This window comes from Puma concolor, chromosome B1 (assembly GCF_028749965.1).
Source record: "Puma concolor isolate L17-30 chromosome B1, mPumCon1.1.hap2, whole genome shotgun sequence".
Classification (NCBI taxonomy): domain Eukaryota; kingdom Metazoa; phylum Chordata; class Mammalia; order Carnivora; family Felidae; genus Puma; species Puma concolor.
Window position 1 is genome coordinate 69,483,593 of NC_141670.1, and position 21,147 is coordinate 69,504,739.

Below are 21,147 nucleotides of genomic sequence, written 5' to 3' on the forward strand. Positions count from 1 at the left end.
CTGATAACTTTAAACTGTCACCATTTAAATTGTCACATCATCTAGTTAACAAAGTTTGCATTCCTTGAGAGCTTGTTTGGAGGTTCTAGCAGGGGAGCGCAGCTACTCATATACCCTTGACGGAAGAACGCTCCTCCTCTATTGGGGAAGGTCGTCCTCTTCCAGAGCACGCAGCTTCAGGAGGGATGCACTTGGAGCAGTGAGGGAGGAAGGAAGGGGACACCCGCCTAGCCTGCCAGACCAGTGGAATCAACCCTGGAGATCAATGGGGTGACAGATGTCGCAGCCAGATCACCCTCACATCCCAAAGTTTGCATTCCTAAAGCTAATAAATTCCTTCTTCAGAAGCAATCAGACTCCAATCATAATATTCTATTTGCATATAGGGAAAAATCAATAAAAAATGCCCTGATGAGTTTCTTTAATATCTGTAGTAAAAGGTCTTTCTGAGCAATCCTAAAAAGTTCATTCTATTTTAGATATTATAAATATATGTGCTACTTGCAGTCATTGAATAGTGCAGAAAGACTCCCCCTGCCCCCCCCCCCCATTTCCGAAGAGCTTATATTCTGAATCTAATAGTAAAGTCTTACATATTTTTCACTGAAGTACCTATCAACCTTGGGTTAGGACCTGTCCAAGCCATAAAACACTCTTGTCTAAAAAGCAAACAGACAAGACTATTCACATTCATTTAACAATCATCAAGCGGGCGCCTGGGTGGCGCAGTCGGTTAAGCGTCCGACTTCAGCCAGGTCACGATCTCGCGGTCCGTGAGTTCGAGCCCTGCGTCAGGCTCTGGGCTGATGGCTCGGAGCCTGGAGCCTGTTTCTGATTCTGTGTCTCCCTCTCTCTCTGCCCCTCCCCTGTTCATGCTCTGTCTCTCTCTGTCCCAAAAATAAATAAAAAAACGTTGAAAAAAAAATTAAAAAAAAAAAAAAAACAATCATCAAGCAAATAAATTTACAATGACAAAAAAAAAAGTATATTGGGAAAGCAGCAGAAAGAAATACTTTTTTTTTTTTTTTTAAGCTGGAGAAGGAAGAAGTCTAGAAGAAACATGATAGAAGCAAGAATTTGGAAGCTTAGAAATAGAATGGAGGGGAAAAACAGCCTTAAGCCTTAAAAGATAATAGGTCTTGAATAACTGAGTCTCTTCTTCAAACCAAGCAAAATCAAAGTAGAAGAACATGTCCCTTAATGAAAGGGCACTTTATTAATCTGTTGCTTTTCAACATTGTAGTTTCATAGTTGTGCAGGGGTCACATTCCTGAATAAGTTATGTCACACCCATTACATGTGTCAGTAATGCAACAACTTTTGAGTATGAATGTATAACCTCTATGACTATACAAAATATATTTAAGAACAATAACTACCACATTATTTAAGGCAATATGTATAATTATAACCTGCAAATGAAATAAGATTGCTTATTAGTTAATAAAATTGTAGAGAACAGTGATGTATATGCTCAACTATATGTCACTGACATAAGTAAATGGATCAGAAAGTTGTTACTTAGCCTGAATAGAAAACTCTGAGTGTGAAGAAAAGGACTGCATTATATCACCACCTCATGACCGAATATAAAAGTATTTCTCTTTCTGTATGTATGTCACTGCATAAATAAAACATTTGCAGCTCACATAATCATGATGCTTTCTGGGGAGTAACTTGAAACGTGTCACTCAAGCAATACACTATCAGGGAATCCTATGCAACTGTTTCATGTGATGATTTCAGATATGTAACGAGCCTATAAACTTCTTGAATTGAATTCAATTCTTGAAATGAATACAACGATTATGTCCAGAGTTTCTTCTATTATTCTTAAAATAAACCATCTCAAAAGAAACTTGTTTTAAATGGTTTATGCCACAACAAGGAGCTGATAAACTCAAGGAGCAGACATCATTATTATACATGAAGCTGTTAAATGGAAGGCAGTATTATCTAGCTTGAATTAGAGGACTCTACAGATACATTCTATCTAAACTTGAGATCTCTTCATTGTAACTAACAGGAGGAATGGTAAGAAATGATGTCTAGACGGCAGGCAACAATCAAGTCAATGTGATGTTTCACTGTGCAATATGGACACAACCATCACAGATTTGGGTAGGTAGGAAAAGCAGAAAAGATTTGGAAAAGGCATCAGGAATACTCTGCTCTTGGACTCTGAGGAATGAAACACTGACTAGAGATGAACAAAAGAAATACAAATGGAAGGAAGGCCTATGGCTAAATTTTTCTTCAATACAGGGTCCAGCAGCCAAATGTTAGGCTTACCGATGATCAGGGATTGCAAGTAAGGTAAATAACACTGAAAGATAAAAACGAAGACAAGCTCTCTTATTTTCTCCTAGGAGCAAAACGGACTGAGCAATATTTTGAAATAGGCAAATATGGCCTTCTGAATCTTCCCAGGCAGTTTTTTCTACCATCTCTCCAGGTGTCCAATGATCTCACATTACCCCAAACCCCATTCTGAAGCATCAATACTCTGGTCTAAAAATTAAAGGCCGGGGCGCCTGGGTGGCGCAGTCGGTTAAGCGTCCGACTTCAGCTCAGGTCACGATCTCGTGGTCCGGGAGTTCGAGCCCCGCGTCGGGCTCTGGGCTGATGGCTCAGAGCCTGGAGCCTGTTTCCGATTCTGTGTCTCCCTCTCTCTCTGCCCCTCCCCCGTTCATGCTCTGTCTCTCTCTGTCCCAAAATAAATAAACGTTGAAAAAAATATATAAAAAAATAAAATAAAATAAAAAAATAAAAATTAAAGGCCTAAAATTAAAATTAAATCTGAACACAAATGCAATGGGAGTGATTGGTGGGGGCGCTTGAATCTTCTGTGAGGAACTGTCTGCCTCCATTTGCATCTTCATAGTCCAAACAAATCTGTAAATGGTACGAGATTTCAGGCAGCACAACCAAGAGAAATTAAAAATATCAGCAAAGTAGGGGAAGAAGATATGGAGGGTCATGAGAGGCCAAGTGAAGCAACCCAGCTCTGCCCAGAATCTACCTCCACCCCTTCCTTGCCCCTAGAGGTCACCCCTAAGGGCTCTGCCTTCATGTTTCACCTGTAAATTTTAACCCTCATTTCCCCTTTAATAGTTGGCCTTTACTAAAATAATCTATGAATTGGCACGGGATTGCCTTTAGCCAGCAAAGAAACAAAAAGACAAAAGGGCGAGGTGCTGAGGAAGATTAACTCAACCTGAAATCTGCAACGTCAGTGAAAACCAGACGTGCTTGCTGCATCACAGAGTAAGGGCTTTCTCCTAAGATAAACAAGGAAATGTATGGCCTTCAGGGAATTATATTCTTGGATTATACATTTCTTTCTCTATGCAAACAGACATTCACAGAATGAAGTTATGTTTCAACAAACTCGACTACAGAAAAACAAATGCTGGAGCATTAAATCACCGAAAGTATTCCAAGTGACATTTCTGTGAGCAAACCACAATATGCAAACTGAGAACTCCCCAACTGCACCTCCTGAGGCCAATAAAATCCACGTGACTATTGCTATTTTAAAGGACCCTTAAAACATGTAAGCTATTTTTTCCCCAAAATTTTTCTAGTCTTGAATACAAACAGGATGATATTGCTCTAACCAGGAAGCAGCATTTTTTGGAACAATAAGCCTTTCCTTCTACCCTAGGAAGGACATCCTTTTTTCAAAAATAGTTGCTATTTGAAAGCAGATTCAGCAAGTGTAAAACCACAGTAGCCCATAGACAAGAACTGACAGATCGACTGAAATGCAGTTTTCCATGAAAAGAAACAAATAAACTTTTGCCCCAAACATAAACCATGTATCAAAACCCAAAAGCATTCTCTAATTGTTCACAACCTAACCTACCCTCTTGTTCAGAGTCTATAAACACAACACAGGCCTAGTAGGAAAGAAGTCCGAGGGAAAGTTTTCTGCATCTTGGGCTCCTTCTCTAATTTCTCCTTAGAGACGCATTCGGAATATAATCAGCCTCACAGCAAATGTATAGTCCATTTAAAACTAGCTTTTAGGGGCGCCTGGGTGGCGCAGTCGGTTAAGCGTCCGACTTCAGCCAGGTCACGATCTCGCGGTCCGTGAGTTCGAGCCCAGCGTCAGGCTCTGGGCTGATGGCTCAGAGCCTGGAGCCTGTTTCTGATTCTGTGTCTCCCTCTCTCTCTGCCCCTCCCCCGTTCATGCTCTGTCTCTCTCTGTCCCAAAAATAAATAAATGTTGAAAAAAAAATTAAAAAAAATAAATAAATAAAATGAGTTGTATACATGTTTCATATATGAAGCTATGTATTTAATTTTTTAAGTACTCTGTCCACCCAACAAGAGGCTCGAACTCACAACCCCGATATCAAGAGTTGAAAGCTCCACTGACTGAGCCAGCCAGGCATCCAGACTTCCCAGGAAGCTGTGTGTTTAAACGATAATCAGCAAGGTAGTCAAAGGGTATAACCTTCTAGGTACAAGATAAATTAAAAAACAACAACAACAGTAAGGTTGATTCCTTTAAAAAGGCTGTATCTCAATCATCAAAGAAACTAAGGCAAAGATTGTGCTACAGTTAAGCAGGTCTATGGAGACCCAAGTAGTAAATGCCTCCAGATTTAAACACAGACAGAAAGAGAAAGGAGGGGCGCCTGGGTGGCGCAGTCGGTTAAGCGGCCGACTTCAGCCAGGTCATGATCTCGCGGTCCGTGAGTTCGAGCCCCGCGTCGGGCTCTGGGCTGATGGCTCGGAGCCTGGAGCCTGTTTCCGATGCTGTATCTCCCTCTCTCTCTGCCCCTCCCCCGTTTATGCTCTGTTTCTCTCTATCCCAAAAATAAAATAAAAAACGTTGAAAAAAAAAAATTAAAAAAAAAAAAAAAAAAAAAAAAAAGAAAGAGAAAGGAGTACCTTGCTAAGTGGAGGACCAGAAAATATACAGATACTGATTGCAAAGGCAAAAAGGTCATTTATCCTCATAGGCCAAAGTTCACCAGTGAGGAATTTGAGAACTATGTCTTGAACATTATTTGTAATAAGGTTAAAAGCTAGACTATTCAAGGCTCCAACTCATGTGCACAGCCACATGGGAGAGAGGGCAGGAAGGCGAGAAGGCTGCAAGTCTCACTGTGTTTGCTGACACGGCAGTGAAGCTGAAAAGCTTCATTTGGCAGTTTCTCAATCTTTGCACACTAAAATATATAAAACTGTCTAAGAAGAGGGGCGCCTAGATGGCTCAGGCCATGATCTCACGATCTGTGGGTTCAAGCCCTGCATCGGGCTCTCTACTGTCAGCACAGAGCCTGCTTTGGATCCTCTGTCTCCCGCTATCTCTGTCCCTTCCCCATTGACACTCTTTCTCTCCCTCTGTCAAAAATAAATAAACATTAAAAAAAAAAAAAAAAAAAAAACCTGGGGCATCTGGGTGGCTCAGTTGGTTAAGCGTCTGACTTCGGCTCCGGTCATGATCTCACAGTTCGTGAATTCGAGCCCACATCAGGCTCTATGCTGTCAGCTCAGAGCCTGTTTCAGATCCTCGGTCTCCCTCTCTCTCTGCCCCTCCCCCACTTGCTCTCTCCCTCTCTCAAAAATAAACATTAAAGAAAAAAACTATCTAAAAAGGATAACAGAAAGAACATAGGTTTTAGTGTCAAATGGAGCATAGTTCACATCCTCATGCCCATCACTCTCAAGACGTGTGACCCTGGGTATGTTACAGAGACTATATTTGCGAAACAAAGTACATAATATCTACTTGGTGAGGCTGTATGGCTAAAATGATATCTAATTTCAAAACAACACTTGGCACATAGAGACCCTTGGAAAATGGTAGCTGATTTTATTAACTATGATTTTATTAACTATGATCTGAAAAAAGCACACAGTAACTACAAGAATACGAACTAAAAATATTCCTGAAATGTAGGTAGCTGATTTTATTAACTATGATTTTATTAACTATGACCTGAAAAAAGCACACAGTAACTACAAGAATACGAACTAAAAATATTCCTGAAATGTATGTATGTATGTATGTATATATATATATATATATATATCAGAATTTTTACAAATTAATGCATCCTTTTCATATGTGAGTATCTCTATCCAAAAAAATCAAAATAAATAAAATGAACTATTTTTTTTTAATTTTTTTTCAACGTTTTATTTATTTTGGGGACAGAGAGAGGCAGAGCATGAACGGGGGAGGGGCAGAGAGAGAGGGAGACACAGAATTGGAAACAGGCTCCAGGCTCTGAGCAGTCAGCACAGAGCCCGACGTGGGGCTCAGACTCACGGACCGCGAGATCATGACCTGAGCTGAAGTCGGACGCTTAACCGACTGCGCCACCCAGGCGCCCCTAAAATGAACTATTTATAAAACATATAAAGCATCCCTTAAATTGTCTGCTTTATAAATCCTGATTTTTATATCAGGTTTGGTGGGCAGAAGATGCCTACTATCTCTAGAGAATCCACCTGTGCACTAATCCTACCATGTCACATTCAAACCTCCTCCTTCCAAAGCTCCCCAGGACGGCTTCTGAATAAAGCTCAAACCCCAATGTCTCTTGCACCCTTTCCAAAAAAAATGACCAACAATGTTTGGGTCCCTCAAAAAGCCCCTCAAAACACACACTCCTTTTCCTCTCACCCTAGTGAAAAACATGTCTCTGAGACCCCATTTTGCACAGGCAGTGTGAGCTTCCTTTCTGAGCCACTGAAGTTCTTACTGCCTGTGTCACTCACGTGTGGCCCTTCACCCGTGCTCTGTGCAGCCACTTTACTTTCAAGGGCTTACATTTTATCTCAATTAGAGAATAAACACCTTGAACAAGGTCACTGTTCTCTTTTGTTATATCTTTTTTCTCATCTGTATCAAGCAACAGACTGTGGCTGCACTAGATGCAAAGAAAGGAAAGGGCAACCTTCCTGTGGGGGTGGTGCTATTAGAGACCCTAAAGTGAATATTCCTGAGAATAATGGTGAAAGAAGGAAAGGGAGAAAATGTGTTTTCAATCTTGGTGTTCAGAGCTTATGGGAAACTACCTGTATAGTCTGAAACAATTCTGTAAATGGCCACAAGGTGGCAGACCACACCAACAGTCCTTTCCCACGACTGGAAATCTCAGTCCTCGGTCTCAAGTGCATTTCCATTAACATATACTTAAGAGAAAGGAGTGTTTAAAGCATTCCTTAAGATCATCTGAGAAAATATGCCAAGTCCTTTCTCCTCATGCCTCTAATGAAAAGGGGAGGGGAGGGGAGGGGAGGGAAGTCTATCAGCATACCTATTAAAATCATTTAAGTCCTGGGTGGCTGAGTTGGTTAAGCATTGACTTCGGCTGAGGTCAAGATCTCAGTCTGTGATTTCAAAACCCACGTCAGGCTCTGTTCTGACAGCTCAGATTCTGTGTCTCCCTCTCTCTCTGCCCCTGTCTGTCTGTCTGTCTGTCTCTCTCTCTTTCTGTCAAAAATAAACATTAAAAAAAAACATTTAATTCCAATCATCCCAACATCTTATTTTAAAGCAGCTTCCCAGTCCCACACATCATAGTAAAGCAACAGAGGGACACCTGGGTGGATCAGTGGGTTAAGCATCTGACTCCTGATTTCAGCTCAGGTAGGATCCAGCCCTGCGACAGGCTCCACACAGACAGCCTAGACCCTACTTGGGATTCTCTCTCTCTGCCCCTCCCCTAAATTCTCTCTCTCAAAATACATAACCTAAAAAAAAGTGAGGGGGGGGAGAGCATTTAAAACAAAAATGTCAAATCACAACACTGCTGAAATGTTTTGTGCTATTCAAGTCCTTCATATCCCAGAGTTACACCATCACATACTTCAGGAACATGTAGGAAAAAAATCCATGGTGGAGTATACGATTTTCAGTAAAATTCTTAAATGTTATTAAATAGCAATTTCAACATCAAATCATATGACGGCTGTTTCTGAGCCTACTAATTTATACCTGAAAGGAAACAATCTCCCAGAATTGTAGTTGTATTCAAATTCACATGTTAAAACCCAGGGAAATTATATTCCTGTCATCTTTGACATGGCCTGGATATACTTCTCCAGCTTCAGGTTCCTCAGCACTGTATCTTTACCAGATGCGTGCATAAGGAATTCTGGAAGTAAAAGGTACAGATTCAAGCTCTTCTGTTTGTCTAGAATTTCCTCGGGTGTTTTCCCCTGCAGAAAGATCACTTACACCTTGGGAAAAAAGAGAGAGTTTTTGAACAGTTGCTAAATTTGAGACAAAAGTAGTTATAAAGTCACGGTCTCCTGAAGTAACCATGACAATTGACAAGACAGACATGTAGGTTCAACGAAACACACCCTTGTCACCCCATGGCTCCTCTACTTCCAGCTGGTGCAGGAGCCTCAAGAGCAGGTGCTTCAGGGGAGAAGGTAGAAAAGTCGAAAAAGGTAGAAAATACTTTGTAAATTCTAAGAGACAGATGAAGGAGGGTCGCATCTTATCCTCATTCTCCAAGAGTCTCTTACTGAAGAAAATGCACGCGGAGTTAAAAGATAAGCAACAACAGACATCACAAGGCAGCTTTTCCAATTACTACAAGAGCAGCATGATGTAGAACAACTGAGAATGCATACTGCACCCTGTGTTCACTGTCATATCCTACGGTGAAAAACACCCATCGCGACAATTAAGTTTCATTTGTGAAGATTAAGATTTCTCGTTAGAAAAATCAACAATTTAGTTGTAACCAAAAACTCATCTTGTGCACAAGTGAGAAAAATATCAAGTGTCTAAACCAGTCCACAATTCCTGTTTTCAAGAGTCTGTATAAATATTTCCCCTTCAGAACAATGCATTACCACCAAGTCCATAGCTTCCCAGAATTCGCATCTCCTAGGCAGCAGAAACAAAATATATCTTCATTTTCAAGTAACTATCTTACTTTAATTTCTCAGAGTGCAAAACTTTGTATTCAAATTTGAATCTCACATGTACAGATTAACACACTAGAAAATGATTTGCAGTAAATTTACTGCTAGCCTGATTTTTGCTCTCCACGATCAAGCTAGCAGGAAGTGAATGACTACCTTTTAAGTTACCATTTAAACATTTGATTAAGTGTAACAACAAAAGTCAATCAGCTGTACACAGCAAGGGTGTGTGTGCGCGCGCGCGCACACACACACACACACACACACACACACACACACACACACACACACACCGCTCTAATAAAATGGTTCCTGGACTATCTTTCATTTCCATTTAAAAAAAAAATTAACTAGGGGCGCCCAGGGGGCATAGTCAGTTAAGTGACCAACTCTTGATCTCTGCTCAGGTCAGGATCTCATGGTTCATGAGTTCCAGCCCCATTATCAGGCTCTGCGCTGACAGTGCAGGAACCAGCTTGGGATTCAGTCTCTCCTATCTGCCCCCTCCCCTGCTTGTGCTCTCTTTCTTGCTCTCTCGAAACAAATAAATAAACTTAAAAAAAAATATCAACCAAATATACTCCCTCCTCCCCAACTCTCCTCTAACAATACACTTAAAAGCTACAGCATGGTGTTCAACTCATCTCCCACAGACAGTCTGGCTCTGGTAAACCCTGTAGAAACCTTCGGAGAGTCAGGGTGGGCAGAGGGAAGTTGACATACACCACTCCACTGAACATAAACTCTGCAACAAGGAGCCCCAGAGTCTACAAAATTCACCCTCAGGACACCTCAAGTTTCAAATACCAACTTAATTCCAGAGGCTCAACTAACAGTACTTAGTTTGAATCATTCACTATACAAATGTCAATATTCTTACAGCAGTAGAGTTTGACAGTCCTAACATAATAAAAGCAAAGCAGAACAGGTCACTGAGGACACAGGCTCTTTATTGCCTCTTAGCAGAAAGGAAGAGCTTCTGAATGGAAGCAAGTTTAAATATAGAAAACTTCACTGCTGCCATTTTTCTAGGACAAAAGACAAAAATAATTTGACATCTGTTTTTCCCATCTTGAATGTTTTACTGAGGAGGCAACCACCAATATTATGCTGTTTCTCAAACTTTTCTATTTCTCAAGAGGACAGGAGAAACAAATGAGAATTCTACATATGTAATTAGAGTCTTCCAACTTTGTTAGTCAGAAATTAATTAAATACTAAAAAAATTTTAGGTACCGCTCAAAGTTCAGATCTGTCCATAAAAGGTAAGGTGGCAGGAAGGGGGGGGGGCAGTTTTAGGGGTGGCAGTGGCAGTTACAGAAAAAGAATATATTATTCAGATACAGAAAATAATCAGAAACATATAAATATGTATATTATACATTGTACACACATTTATATAAAACTTGAATCAAGGGCTCCACTAAAAAAGATAGCATGTCATGCTTTCTGAAGCATCCCACCTTTCAATCATGTTTTGAACTCTGATGCTAAAATCTAACATCTTTACTTATCCTACTACAATTGTTTTACCTTCCCCAATCGCACAGGATGTACATGCATGCATGCACGACAGGTTAAATTTGTGCATGTGTACATTTGATTTATATGGTAGACTCCATGATATTCATAAACAAATAAACTCGGCCTCCACAACAGCAATACTCTGACATCAACACACACACACACACACACACACACACACACACACACCCCTGAAGCCACGGGGGCATCGTTACCCAGATTCTCCAGAAATCAGAAGGATGCAAAGATCTCTTCTGTGGCAACAGTGACCGTCCCGTGTAGTCAATTATTGCAGACAAGCCATCACAACCAGAAAGGAAGATGACAAGGAAAGGTGGGAAGGTGGCTCCCACCCTCACATTTCCTAAAATACATGTTCACAATTTAAACGGTGTGCCACTTGAGCCAGTGTTATGAAGGGTTTCTCCACCAGCCACTGCATCCTAGAACTAGAGGATCCATGTAGGAAGAAGGAAAAGGAAGCTGTACAATTTCCCTTTCCTGGTAAAGGACAAATTTCAAAGAACAGTGAGAGGGTTCCAAATGTAGGTCCACAGGAAATTTTTGCCGAGTGAGTGGCAAGATGAGAAAATAAGGACAATGTAGTGGGACTCTTAATGAGTTAAATACATTCAATTTAAAAAGTTCTCCTTTATGTTAGGGACTCTTTTTATGTTAGGATCATAACTATATATAGTTATGTGTATATATATATGTATATATGTATATATATATATATATATATATATATATATACACATACATATGTGTGTATATATATGTGTATATATGTGTGTGTATATTTTTTTTTTCTTCTTTCTTTGAAATTAAATAATCTAAGGCCAGGGTGCTGCAATGGAAGAGACATTAGTAATTCTCCAAAATTTGTCAGGCTACAAAGACCACCTGGCAACATACTTAAAATAGCATTTTAGGTGTTGTTTTTGTCTTCTTACTTAGACAATTTCTGGATTTAAAGTAAAATACAATGTTGTAACACTCTAATAGTAGACAGTCAAAGAGGAACAGCTGGATGTGAAAAGTAACAGATATTAAATACACCTCATATTCTTTGTAATACAAATGAAGATTTGTACTTCGCCCAAACTTCAACACGGGTTGAGGGTAGGGAGGATCCCAAATCTGTTTAGACAGCACCCCTTCCCTTCATTCACAGTTCCCACGTATTGTCGGTATTGAATGTCCTCTTGGAGAACAGAGACTAGAACAGCACAACTCTGGTCCTCAAAGACACTGGGTCTGTTAACACCAATAAAAACATCCTTGCAAACAGCTACAAAGCATAACAGAAATTCAGTTGTAAGTCATAGGTGTCAGAAGACACGTTTTCTTACTCCCAAATTCAACAAATGCTTTCTGTCACTCTACCATTGCTGCCAGGCAGTATCAGAACTTCTGAACCGCATCACATATTTTCTTCTCCCGTAGGCTCTTGATCCTCAAACTACGTACTGAGAATTAATTAGGTGGCTCAGTTAGGCATCTGACTTTTGATTTCAGCTCAGGTCATGATCTCATGGTTCATGGGATCGGGTCCAGTGGGATCTTATTTAAAAAAAAAAATTTTTTTTTTTCTTTAAAATAAGAGAATGAATTATACCAGAAATCTTAAATATCTAGAACCTCACTCCATTTGACAAATTGTTATTGAGTACCTGTTATGAATAAGGAAAGGTGACTGGATCCCATTTTTAAGTTTATTTATTTTGAGTGAGAGAGTGCACAAGGAGGGGAGAGGGAGAGAGAGAATCCCAAGTAGGCCCCGTGCTGTCAGCACAGAGCCTGATGTAAGGCTCAAACCCACCAACCCTGTGATCATGACCTGAGCCAAAATCAAGAGTCAGATACTAACATTTAGTATAAAGTCCTTTTACCATTACAGAAAGAGTATCATTTCCAAAGGGTATGCTTATTGAGTTACTTAAATTTATTACAGCTCAATAATAAAATATTCAGTAATGCCTTAAAAGTACAAATAAATTTAACATGACTCTGGGGATAAAACCCAACTCACCAGCTATGCTAAACATGTGTGGGGCCCCGCCTTCCACTGCCCTGCACCTAGTCTGCTGTCTGTTGAAGCCAAGTGCCATCTGTAATGAACTGAGAAGAAAAAAAACAAGGGAAAACCAAGGACATAATCACTTCCTCTCCAGTCACTGGCCACTCACCTTTATTCATAGACATGGTCTAGCTATTGAATGTATTCATAAGGTCTGTGTGCTTTAAGAATATCTGCACATTCTTTTGAATATTATCATTAGTAGTACTTTAGGGAGATTTGGCTTTTGAAAACATCCAACATTTACCCAGAACTAAGCCTAGTGAACAAGTTGATTATTTGAGCCCAAGCAGGCTCAAAAATAACATGCAATTTATTAAGTAAAGAGGTAGTAACTTCCTTGTAGGATTCACTAAGCAACTCCGATAATAACACCGAGTTACAGTCTAAAAATGTTTTGAACGACAGCAAAAAGGTTTTTATAAAAACTGTATTACTTGGAAAAGTAACAAATTTTAAAAATAATACTTTTTTAGACAGATAAGCCCTGCCTTATTTTAAATTTGACTTCATTATAGCTGACCCTTTTTTGGTAGAAAAAAGTTAATACATCAAAATCAAATAACATTAATTATGGAACTAAATCTACTATATTACCATCACTTGTACTTATGTGTCATTTAACCCTCCTTAACTCTAAAATATATGGCAGGTAACGCTAACTGTTCTATTTCTTATTCTTCTGGAATCAACACATTGTTTCATTCATGGAAGTAAATATTAGATGCCATTGAAACAATCCACATGTAACCTGTCCAAACTGTTACTTCATCATGGCAGTGAGGATTCTACCAAACACACAGGAATTGCCCAGGAGGCCAGCTACCTTAACAATATAAGATTCTGTGCAAGAAATGTGAAATTCACAAAAAAAGTGTGGTAGACCAGTAAACCCCTCCTCATAACTCTACTACCACCATCACCCAAACACTCATGTTCATCCTGCCCTTAGTATTAGTATCCTGAGCAAAAATTAAATTTTTACAAATCAAAAAAGAACAGAAAACACACACACACACACACACACACACACACACACACACACACACACACAGTAGGAGTACTTTTTCTTCATCACCTTTTTTGTCTTTTCTAAAATTGGTAAGTCATTCAAGCATAAAAAAAAAACCAGCACACACCCAGATTTTTAAACTATTAACATTGTCTTCTCTGTATCATTTTCCATTCTTTCCTTAGAAATGAACAAGTTTCCCACCTTGGAAAATCTTCACCTAACCCTTCCTAAGTCCTCTACAGCAACAGCTCTGTTTCTTAGCCAAGACTGTGGAATGAGAGGTACACCCCTTTTGTCCATTTTCTCAACTATCCAGTTATTGTATAACCTTTTGGAATCTGATCTTTGCCCTTAAGTTGACTGAAAGTCATTTCTCCAAGATCACCAATAATCTGTCTAAACCAAATTAATTTTCTCTTTTCCCCTGTGGGGAGCACTGTTGTAGATGCTAATGATGCACTAGTATACAAAGCAGACAAAACCCCCAGTCCTTGTGGATATTACAGTCTAGTGGGACAGAAGAAATTGCATAAGCAAAGTGTAAAAACTGTTGGTAGTGATAAGAAGAAGAAAACATAACAAAGGAAAGGAGAGGATGAAGTGTCATGAAAGGTGGCCCGTGCTGATCACTCCCTCCCCCTTGGGTCTTCCCTGGCCCCCCTCCAGGGGCTCTGCAAGCTGCATCAAGTCTCTTCAAGGTGACTACTCAGAGGCTGGTCTCTGAACCTCATCCTTCTTAAAAGGTCCTTTCACTTAGAAATCACATCCGCTCCCAGCCTACCTTTACAAATGACCACAATCACCAGCTGGTTAGTTACCATTCCAAGCTGCTGGAGCACTGCTCAACACAGTAACTAAAATCCACACTAAATTTCCCCTACCTAAACCTTTCAATTCCTCTTCTTCTGCCGCTGGTACACGTGCCCCAGCTGCTCCAGGGAAAACCCTGGGAAGTTCTCCCCAATCTGGAGCCGCTACCCGTAGCACCTCTTTTCTCCTTTGTCACACATTTAGTTTTTTCCAATCCAGGTAAGTCCCTTGTCATACTTTGGTTTTTGTTGTTGTTGTTGTTGTTGTTTCATTCTATTTTCAATGGCATGGACAGTTTCAGGCCATCCCCCTTTCATCATGCTTATCATAAGGCACTCCAAACAGTTGTTTAGGCTGTCCTGCTCCCCTGGTGAAAAGCTTCCATCGATCACCAAATTTCAGGCATATCACATCTGCATTCAGTGCTGCTACACTCTGTACCCGAGGTCCTGTCCCAGCCTTCTCCCACTCTTCCTCTGCTCCAACCTCTACTCGGATGGCTCTTCTGCCCAGCAGCATGCCGTGCAAGACGCATGCCTCCTTCTGCCTGCACATGTCCAATGCCCAATCCATCCTGATGGGCATCGCAGCTCATGCCCTCTGGGAAGCCTTTTCAGACCACTCTTACCACTCTACCTTTCCCTAATATCCTATATATTTATTATTCCATCATTCATAAGTAACTTACCATATGTTCGTTTGTATTGTTGGTATTTTTTAACATATATATGAAATAACTGGGGGAACAAGTCAATACAGGCAATACTCAATAAAGACTGTATACTCCCAGAGAGGTACCATGTCTTATACTTCTTTATCCCTATAATCCTTAGGAAATGTCTAGAATTACTGAAATCCAGAATCTGAGTGGCAGAGGGCTCTACACCTAGTAGTTACACTAAATTTTGTAGTTTAACTATTCCTGAGACAGAGAGATCAACAGTGATCACACTAAGATCCCAATGCAGAAGGTAAGTAAGAAAGTGTGTCTGGTCGCTATTATCTGAAAATAAATATGTCTTTCCTCTAGAAGCACTCACCCCTCTCACCCAGCAGCCCTCCACCTCCACCTCACTGCCTGAGCTTCTAAAGGGGTTGTTTGGTTTTAATTTATGTCTCTGCTCTCTTCCTTACCTCTTTAGGGCACTAATCCACGTTTGGCCAGTTCCCACTTCCTGATTATTTTTTTCTTCAATTCTTTTGGTTTTTCTCTTTAATCCCATGATTTTTTTTTCAAATCTAACACAATATCCATGGTTTACACAGTTTAAGTGTCTGACATGCTGAAATAGAAATACCTGTGCTTCTACTCACCCTGACATGAATTCTTCACTAATGATAACTTGAGTTTGAAAACCCTTAGGCAAAGCAAGGATACACTAAATTCTATTCATGTATACACACATAATATATAGAAAATCATCGCCAAACCCAGATTTGAACTGTATGTTTTCCTCTAAGTTAAAAACATACTGATTTTATTTTATTTTATTTTTTTTTTTTTACATTTTTTATTTATTTATGGGACAGAGAGAGACAGAGCATGAACGGGGGAGGGGCAGAGAGAGAGGGAGACACAGAATCGGAAACAGGCTCCAGGCTCTGAGCCATCAGCCCAGAGCCCGACGCGGGGCTCGAACTCACGGACCGTGAGATCGTGACCTGGCTGAAGTCGGACGCTTAACCAACTGCGCCACCCAGGCGCCCCAAAAACATACTGATTTTAAAATAGCAGCGGTACCAAGAAGAATTAGAACTTTGTACCAGGTGGCCTGTTCTAAATGTTCTCATCGAAGCAACACTACTTTAACCAAGACTCCTTTATAAGTCATCATTTAATTAATATCCAAGTACCTTGAGAGCCAATAATAGTTCAACAAACCAGCTGGAAATCCAATATCAGATATAATTACTCACAGCTGGCTTTATTCAACTGATGTCATATTAAATAAACTTATCCCACAGACCTTTTCCCCTCCCCCCGCCAGGAAAAAAAAAAAAAATTCCTTCAAGAAACATAGAAGGCTCTTTGTGTTGAGTTGTCTTATTTTTTTTAAGTTTGTAGAATATATTCCAATATTAAAGATTTTCAGCAAGAGCACATAGTAGTAACGATTTTCAGTAGAGCACATTGTTATTTTTTGTACTATTCTCTGTGCTTGCAATACTTCAGATCCTGGGAGCTGTGTTTTCCTTAAGACTAATATAAAAATACAATGAACATCTGTATTTTTATGATCTGGCATTCAGTTTACTGTTTCGATATCAAGCTCTATCTGTAATTTTTGTAGAGATGTCATGTCTCAACAGCTTAGTAATATGAATTATCAAACAAAAATATTGGTTTCGAACCTACTATTTTTAAGACAATATTTAAAACATTTTACTATATTGTACTACCCATGGTGTACGAAGAGTAATTTCTTTATAAACAATAACTACTACCCATTATATTCCAGGCATTGGGCTGGATGTTCTATACCTATTGTCTCTAATTTCCATAACTCCCATCTTCCAGTAGGGATAAATACCTACTAATCAGCTATCTGTTCTGGAATAATATGGCACAAATTTGAAAACAAAACAAAAATTAAGCACTTTACACAGCTCAGCAAAGTGGTGCCCAAGTCACCAGAAATGCTTCCTATCTGAAGAGGTGTTAGCAAGTAAGAGGGAAGAAAGTAACAAAAGATTATACTTTTATCTTACAGTTATATCTGTAGTTATATACATAGGCAGTGCCTACACTATGGGCATTAAACCTATTTACTTCTTCCCTCCCCGAGTACTCTGTCTGGAAATAATATTACAAGGAATGACAGAAGAGACTACTGAAATGCATTTTGTAATATGCCTCGCAGGGTAGCACAGTGGGTAGGAGACTGAGCTCTGGTACCAGGCTGAGTTAAAACCCACAGCTCGGCCATGTGCATGTTTTGAACTATGGACAGAGTAACTTACTCTGAGAGTCCATTTCATTTGAAAAATGATGGTGAATGCTCAACCCGTAAGGCTGCTGTGAGGATTAAATGAGATAATGCCAGCAAAACCCTCAGGGGCTATTTTGATAGTTGGGAGGTATAATGTACAGATATAGACAGAATATATGTGGGTTCTCTCCTCCAGGTTCATTAATATTTACAACAACCCAAATTTTAAGTGTAAAGATTTAAAAGTATGCTTCTCAGGAAGTTGAAAACTATTTTCTAGTAACAATTATGACGGTTATCAAAGATGAATTTTTTCTATATAAAGACTCCCAGATTTTCAACAAACATTTTGTTTTTTTTCCAACGTTTTTTTTTTATTTATTTGTGGGACAGAGAGAGACAGAGCATGAACAGGGGAGGGGCAGAGAGAGAGGGAGACACAGAATCGGAAACAGGCTCCAGGTTCTGAGCCATCAGCCCAGAGCCTGACGCGGGGCTCGAACCCACGGACCGCGAGATCGTGACCTGGATGAAGTCGGACGCTTAACCGACTGCGCCACCCAGGCGCCCCTCAACAAACATTTTGAAATGTGTCAGAGATACATATAATGAGCAGAATGGAAACCTTAAGTTTGTTGCATGCAGCCTTCTGAGGTTTCTCTCCAGAATTTTAAAATGCATGCTTTAAAAACTTATGAAAGTTCAGAATATATTGGGGAGATAATCTAAATTACTATCTCTCTCAAAAAACAAGTCTTAATTGCCTCAATTAAGCAACCATTGTATTTCTGAAAGGTATTGCCTTCTTGATTTACTCATCAAACCTGACCACACACCAGGGATCAAATTTAACATGTATGAAGATAAGCAATTATCTATGGCTAAGATTAACAAATTATCACAATTGACATCACAATCAAAATCATTTCTTTAATTCAAAAGAACACTTTCATGAAACAAAAACTACAAGGGAACTACAAATTATATATATGATGCAAACTTCTGAAAACATAATTTAACTATTTTAGAAGAAAACTACCTCCAAATAGTTAAGATTTAACCACCTGCTTTCTAAACCCAGCATCACAAAAGAAATTCATTATAATATTCAATTTTACTAATATTTTTTTTACAAAATTCAACTTCACTAACAATTTTTAATTCATATTGAGCAATCAATCTTTTTTTTTAATTTTTTTAAGTGTATTTATCTGGAGAGAGACAGAGACTGCATGAGTGGGGGAGGATAAAGAAGGAGGCAGAGAGAGAGAGAGAGAGAGAGAGAGAGAGAGAGAGAGAAATCCCAAGCAGGATCCACGCTGTCAGCACAGAGCTCGATACGGGGCTCAAATCAATGAACCAAGAGTTAGATGCTCAACCAGCTGAGCCACCCAGGCACCCCTGAGCAATCAATTTCTAAGAAGTTAACACATGTATCTTAAAATGTTTAGAATGCAGGGGGTCACCTGGGGAGCTGTCTGTCAAGCGTCCAACTCTTGATTTTGGCTCAGGGCAAGATCCCAAGGTTGTGGGATCAAGCCCCAAGTCAGGCTCCACACTGAGCCTGGAGCCTGCTTAGGATTCTCTCTCTCTTTCCCTTTGTCCCTCTCCCCTGCTCACACGCTCAATCTCTCCCACATAAAAAGTGTTTAGAATGCTACACAACAATCCAATTTTATGATTATATCCAAGATTTTTTTAACCATATACATGAAACAAGGTCCTCAATCAAATTGTTATCCTTTTTTTCCCCTCTCCTCATGATTTTCTCCAGGGTAATCACATTACCTATTCAAAAACACTGATGTATTCAAAACTTATAAAGAAATTTAATTTCTAATTAGTTCCAAATACGTAATCACAAGGAATTAGCAGAAAACAAAAAGTATGCCATAGGAGACATTATTGAAGAAATTGTTGCAATTTTTTAAATAATTTTTTAATGTTTATTTATTTTAAAGAGAGAGAGAGAGAGAGAGAGAGAGAGAGAGAGACAGTGAGCAGGGGAGGGGCAGAGAGAGGGGGAGACACAGAATCTGAAATCTGAAGCAGGTTCCAGGCTCTGAGCTGTCAGCACAGAGCCCAATGCTGGGCTGGAACTCCTGAACTGTAAGATCATGACCTGAGCCAAAGCTGGAGGCTTAACCGACTGAGCCACCTAAGTGCCCCAGAAATTGTTGCAATATTTTTAACTTTTAACTCTCAATATGGATAAGTAAACTCCACTTGAATATTAATTCCTGCCTTGTACCTGAAAAGTTTTATTGTGAAAAGAGAAAAAGGAGATGATTTACCAGACTGCATAGATAGAGCCTGCATTACAAATTCACTTAAATCAAGTCTACTTCTTTTTGGACCCAGTACTTTAAAGCACAGACTAGCAAGGATGCCTGGGTGGCTCAGTTAGCTAAGCATCTGACTTTGGCTCAGGTGAGTTGTGAGTTCGAGCCCCACATCAGGCTCTACGCTGACAGTGAGGAGCCTGCTTCCCTCTCTTATCTCCCTCCCTCTCTCTTCCCCTCCCTCACGATTGCATGTGCACAGGCTCTCTTTCTCAAAAATAAGTAAACAAAAAATAAATAAATAAAGCACAGACTGGCATGTTGTTAGCATGTTTTCATCCATGTTGTTTGTTGCACATAGAAAAAGGTAAACTGCATACTGCATTAACTTAAGGATGTAACCAACTCTAGTCTAAGCTCTCTGGGCTTCAATGCAGTTGATTTGAAGTAGACTTTCTTCACATGTGTGCTACTGAAATAAATTAAATGAACACCCTGTAGCCATAGTCCCAACACCATCAAGGATATTCCTGTCTTAAGAGGGGGACTTTAAAATCAAAGAGGATGTTTGAGGCTTTGTTCCACCATTTACCTTGAGGAAGTTCCTCAATTTTCCTCATCCATAAAATGAGGATAAAAATAGAAGTATGTTCTTCATTGGGTTTGAGATGATTAAACTTGCTTAAATATTAGCTATCATTAAGATCTCATATAGAAGTGGGATTATCAGTTATTGACAGGAAGTAGCAGGGAAGAATCAATTGGTAAAAGGTACATTTCACAGGATAAATAACAAGTTAGACGTGTCCATCTATGGTATACCGGACATAACAAAAGACTTTTTTATAAAGTCTTTTACACAACTAGAATGCTAACGTAAAGCTGAACAAAGACAGTTTCTTGATGAAAACCTATTAAACTAAAAAATAATGTGAGTGTCCAACTAATATGACTCCAATGCCACATTTCATACTTAGATAATAGAGTTAAAATGGATGCTCTTCTTTACAGATTAATAAAAGCTGGGTTGGAGGGACAGCGATAATGCCTGTGTTGTAACTGTCTTGCATTTTTCCACAGGAGCATTCACCTGATGATCTGAGGACAAGACTCTCCGTGTCTCCTAAGAAAAAGGATACAGCTGTTTCCATCTGTAAGTGGGGCACTGCTCTACAAGTTGATGACACTACTGTTCACACAGCCAATTAAAATTCTTTCCACACTGCTAATGAAGAGTTCCAGTTGCAGAGTTTTTAAATTCGGCTAATTAAAACAAAAACAAAAACAAAAACAAAAAAAAAAAAAAAAAGGAGCAAAACTATTTAAGCCACAAGGAAGTACCTGACAAAAGAGCAAAAAAAAAAAAAAAAAAAAAAAAAACCCACAGAAAGTAATGAATGGGTTGATAAATAAATGGGTGGTTCCACTATGGCCTAGCCAATGTACATATCCTTTCTAAATAACAGACCTCTGAAATTTTGAAGTCTGGAAAATATAATGCTTCAAATTTAACTTGCCATAATATATACAAAAACAATTTTACAGTGGTCAAACTTGATTCTGAACTATGTTTTTATCGACCTCTTGGACAACAAT

General features: G+C 39.4%; 1 protein-coding gene and 1 long non-coding RNA gene across 10 annotated transcripts in view; one reads left to right on the forward strand and one right to left on the reverse strand.

Annotated features, from left to right (window-relative positions):
- The window catches only part of RAPGEF2 (Rap guanine nucleotide exchange factor 2), a 249,211-nt gene that overhangs the window by 178,957 nt on the left and 49,107 nt on the right, over positions 1 to 21,147 (reverse strand). Inside the window, exon 1 of one of the 9 annotated variants that reach the window (XM_086703963.1) lies at positions 12,467 to 12,989. The exons of the other annotated variants lie outside the window; for them this stretch is intronic. The gene's annotated coding sequence lies outside the window, so the exon portion shown is untranslated. Of the gene's footprint in view, positions 1 to 12,466; positions 12,990 to 21,147 lie in introns of those variants that run through there. 9 annotated transcript variants of the gene reach the window in all.
- On the forward strand, positions 13,711 to 20,846 carry LOC147581680 (uncharacterized). The gene is made up of 3 exons (XR_015250156.1): positions 13,711 to 13,810; positions 15,173 to 15,310; positions 20,632 to 20,846. It is a non-coding gene; the product is annotated as an uncharacterized LOC147581680 (long non-coding RNA).